Here is a 5000-nt window from a genome sequence, read left to right as displayed (position 1 = left end):
TAACAGACCGAGCCCCACTGCATGGGGGGAGTCTTTGTCACTAATGTACACAGATGGAACATTTTGGACTGGAACCAGATTACCCGTACACACGGCGCTGATTAGTAATCAATGCAGAGCCATCAAACTACAGCAAATATACACAACTGTCCGTATACATGCTGAAAGAGTCTGCCCAAAATGGGAACCACACGTCAGCCAGACACTCTGATCACGCACCACTCTCTGCTTCTAACAGGCGCACATACAATATGTAAGCACCAGCATGGAACAACATCCAGTGCATCTTCTCCGCCACATTACACAATCCACACTATCACAACCAGACCAGGAGGTCCGTGCGGAAAATACAATATCCCAGCCTTTCGACATCCACCATTGCGCAGACCAGGCACCAACACCCACACATGTCCTATACAACGGTGCACCCAACATCACAATAGTACCTCCTGTCACAGCGCACAAACAATGACATGAGTCAAAGACACAGGTCTCACACAAGCATAGAATTGGAGCGCCGCCTCTAATAAGCCAAAGGTGCATCCTGACGTGACAAATCTGATCATGTCACAAGCATTCACTTACTATAATCACTATCAACGAACCTGCCGCCCCCGCCCCCCCCCCCCCTACACCTTTCCGTACAACAACGTGTAACCTAACCTAACCTAACCTAACCTATGTTGTACCTTAACCTAACCTATGTTGTACCTTAACCTAACCTATGTTGTACCTTAACCTAACCTATGTTGTACCTTAACCTAACCTATGTTGTACCTTAACCTAACCTATGTTGTACCTTAACCTAACCTATGTTGTACCTTAACCTAACCCATGTTGTACCTTAACCTAACCCATGTTGTACCTTAACCTAACCCATGTTGTACCTTAACCTAACCCATGTTGTACCTTAACCTAACCCATGTTGTACCTTAACCTAACCCATGTTGTGCCTCAACCTAACCCATGTTGTGCCTCAACCTAACCCATGTTGTGCCTCAACCTAACCCATGTTGTGCCTTAACCTAACCCATGTTGTGCCTCAACCTAACCCATGTTGTGCCTTAACCTAACCCATGTTGTGCCTTAACCTAACCCATGTTGTGCCTTAACCTAACCCATGTTGTGCCTTAACCTAACCCATGTTGTGCCTTAACCTAACCCATGTTGTGCCTTAACCTAACCCATGTTGTGCCTTAACCTAACCCATGTTGTGCCTTAACCTAACCCATGTTGTCGCCTTAACGTAACCCACGTTGTCGCCTAAACCTGCTCTGTAATTGTTATACGACTCGTTCAATTACTGTAGTGTTGCCCACCCGCAACCCTCGCAATATAGTTCGCTACTCGCACTGCCCGCACCCCTGTGTATCGCTTCATGTTAAACACCTTGCAAGTCTTGCTCACTTTCCACATGCTCCTGCTGTACACTGTAATGTGGATGGCAGCAGGACGTACATGCCGCCCCTCCCCACGTCCCCACCTTGCCCCCTGCCTTCGCAAGCTGGTTGGTGAGAAGTTTGCATGTTCAATGCCCTTCGCATGCGACGTACTCAGGCTACGTTGTGGTGCGGCCTGTGTCAACTGTCCGCTGATGTCGTACGCGTGAACCACAATCTGTACTGCACATTCGTCCTTATGTACTGAATGATACATCGTGGCACATGTGTGACCGCACAACGACTGCGCCCAAAAACGGCGGACCATACAGTGCAAATATTGTGCACGCAGCTACGTGTCGTCTCCCTATGAGAGCTGGATTGCAGTGTGGTACGCCATAGAGACGTGTGGGAGGAACGGACGCCGTGGATGGCGATCAGCATGAGCTGTCTGTTGATGTATTCGGACCTAGTCGTCTCTCCTCACACACCGTGATGGCATGGTGCACCGCGTTCCATATCTGCGACATGCTACAGAGGCCGGTTGACAGTCGTTCGAGCAATGGACATCGCATACGTACGGGGGCCACCTTCCACGTATTGTCTAGGCGTGCACATTTTGTTGCGTGTATGTGGGCAGACGTAGTGTGGCGTGACACCTGACACAGGCATGCAATAATCGTTGAAGTTGCAAATGGCGATGGACGCCTGCGTTTTCTGGTGAAGTTACGCAAATGAACAAATGGTAACCTGTTGTGGTGCGGTTGTTCTCGCTAGGGGTGAATCGGTGATGGCGACGATAGGTTGAGGTACTAACCGGTTGTTCCAGCGATACCCACCATGCCGACGAAACTGAACGGCATCTGGGTGTGAAGCGATACGCGGCGGTGGCTGGGTGGGACCGTCCCCGGCCGGTGAGGGGGCGCCTCCCGGCGTGCTGGCCGCGCGGTGCGTGGGCGCACGCGCTACAGCCGGCTGGTGGGGGCGGCCAGTGGCAGGCGCGCCGGCCGACGGACGCGGCAGGCGTCGCAGCTGCGCGCCGGCGCACCCTGCGCGCGGCGCCGTGCGGCCAAAGTAGGTCCTCGCGGGCCCGGTGCGAAGCGCGGTGGACATCTTCAGTGTGCTGGTCCGATTGAGGACTGTGTGCGTTGAGGATGCGCCGCCGCCCGGCGCTCGGCGCCGCGACGCCGTCTGCTGCTCGGTCGCCCCAGCGGTTCTCGCTGGTGGTTTGTATCGCAGCTGTGCGGATGTGTTGGCGCGTGCGCTGTGCTGGGAGAGTTCGCTTCGGCACCCAAGTGGGGCTTTTGTCCTTCTGTGGCGCTGGCGTTGGAGCTGCCGGTCACCGTAGGTGGCGCGTGTTGTCTCCCGCCGGCAATGCCACGACAGCACGCTCCCGGGCCTCTGTCGGCAGCGGCAAGCTCAGTTGGGAGCACGGGTGGTCGCACCGAAAGCGTCTACTCGCCTAACTCCGGGCGATTGCGCCTCTCTCGAACCCGACCAAGTACTTGGGACGGCGCTGCGCGCCGCCGGGACCTGAGAGGGTTTCGAGGTGTATTGTGCAGGGGAGCTCAGCCTCCTCCTGTTTGCAGAATGATTGAGCGGACGCTTGCGTGTTCGCGCGGGCCCCCGGGACACACTCCCGGGCGGCCGGCTGCTCAGCTCTAGTTGACGCAGCTCCCTGGTTGATCCTGCCAGTAGTCATATGCTTGTCTCAAAGATTAAGCCATGCATGTCTCAGTACAAGCCGCATTAAGGTGAAACCGCGAATGGCTCATTAAATCAGTTATGGTTCCTTAGATCGTACCCACGTTACTTGGATAACTGTGGTAATTCTAGAGCTAATACATGCAAACAGAGTCCCGACCAGAGATGGAAGGGACGCTTTTATTAGATCAAAACCAATCGGTCGGCTCGTCCGGTCCGTTTGCCTTGGTGACTCTGAATAACTTTGGGCTGATCGCACGGTCCTCGTACCGGCGACGCATCTTTCAAATGTCTGCCTTATCAACTGTCGATGGTAGGTTCTGCGCCTACCATGGTTGTAACGGGTAACGGGGAATCAGGGTTCGATTCCGGAGAGGGAGCCTGAGAAACGGCTACCACATCCAAGGAAGGCAGCAGGCGCGCAAATTACCCACTCCCGGCACGGGGAGGTAGTGACGAAAAATAACGATACGGGACTCATCCGAGGCCCCGTAATCGGAATGAGTACACTTTAAATCCTTTAACGAGTATCTATTGGAGGGCAAGTCTGGTGCCAGCAGCCGCGGTAATTCCAGCTCCAATAGCGTATATTAAAGTTGTTGCGGTTAAAAAGCTCGTAGTTGGATTTGTGTCCCACGCTGTTGGTTCACCGCCCGTCGGTGTTTAACTGGCATGTATCGTGGGACGTCCTGCCGGTGGGGCGAGCTGAAGGCGTGCGACCGCCTCGTGCGTGCTCGTGCGTCCCGAGGCGGACCCCGTTGAAATCCTACCAGGGTGCTCTTTATTGAGTGTCTCGGTGGGCCGGCACGTTTACTTTGAACAAATTAGAGTGCTTAAAGCAGGCAAGCCCGCCTGAATACTGTGTGCATGGAATAATGGAATAGGACCTCGGTTCTATTTTGTTGGTTTTCGGAACCCGAGGTAATGATTAATAGGGACAGGCGGGGGCATTCGTATTGCGACGTTAGAGGTGAAATTCTTGGATCGTCGCAAGACGAACAGAAGCGAAAGCATTTGCCAAGTATGTTTTCATTAATCAAGAACGAAAGTTAGAGGTTCGAAGGCGATCAGATACCGCCCTAGTTCTAACCATAAACGATGCCAGCCAGCGATCCGCCGCAGTTCCTCCGATGACTCGGCGGGCAGCCTCCGGGAAACCAAAGCTTTTGGGTTCCGGGGGAAGTATGGTTGCAAAGCTGAAACTTAAAGGAATTGACGGAAGGGCACCACCAGGAGTGGAGCCTGCGGCTTAATTTGACTCAACACGGGAAACCTCACCAGGCCCGGACACCGGAAGGATTGACAGATTGATAGCTCTTTCTTGATTCGGTGGGTGGTGGTGCATGGCCGTTCTTAGTTGGTGGAGCGATTTGTCTGGTTAATTCCGATAACGAACGAGACTCTAGCCTGCTAACTAGTCGCGTGACATCCTTCGTGCTGTCAGCGATTACTTTTCTTCTTAGAGGGACAGGCGGCTTCTAGCCGCACGAGATTGAGCAATAACAGGTCTGTGATGCCCTTAGATGTTCTGGGCCGCACGCGCGCTACACTGAAGGAATCAGCGTGTCTTCCTAGGCCGAAAGGTCGGGGTAACCCGCTGAACCTCCTTCGTGCTAGGGATTGGGGCTTGCAATTGTTCCCCATGAACGAGGAATTCCCAGTAAGCGCGAGTCATAAGCTCGCGTTGATTACGTCCCTGCCCTTTGTACACACCGCCCGTCGCTACTACCGATTGAATGATTTAGTGAGGTCTTCGGACTGGTACGCGGCATTGACTCTGTCGTTGCCGATGCTACCGGAAAGATGACCAAACTTGATCATTTAGAGGAAGTAAAAGTCGTAACAAGGTTTCCGTAGGTGAACCTGCGGAAGGATCATTACCGACTAGACTGCATGTCTTTCGATGTGCGTGTCGTG

At 53.5% G+C, this 5000-nt stretch overlaps 1 non-coding gene across 1 annotated transcript; it reads left to right on the top strand.

The window, feature by feature from the left end:
• The first annotated feature begins 3054 nt into the window (after positions 1-3054).
• Positions 3055-4963, top strand: LOC124774591. Its single transcript, XR_007015381.1, has one exon. It is a non-coding gene; the product is annotated as a small subunit ribosomal RNA (ribosomal RNA).
• The last annotated feature ends 37 nt before the right edge of the window (positions 4964-5000 follow it).

This window comes from Schistocerca piceifrons, unplaced genomic scaffold (assembly GCF_021461385.2).
Source record: "Schistocerca piceifrons isolate TAMUIC-IGC-003096 unplaced genomic scaffold, iqSchPice1.1 HiC_scaffold_967, whole genome shotgun sequence".
Classification (NCBI taxonomy): domain Eukaryota; kingdom Metazoa; phylum Arthropoda; class Insecta; order Orthoptera; family Acrididae; genus Schistocerca; species Schistocerca piceifrons.
Note: the sequence above shows the minus strand (reverse complement) of the source record. Positions and strands in the feature narration are given on the sequence as shown.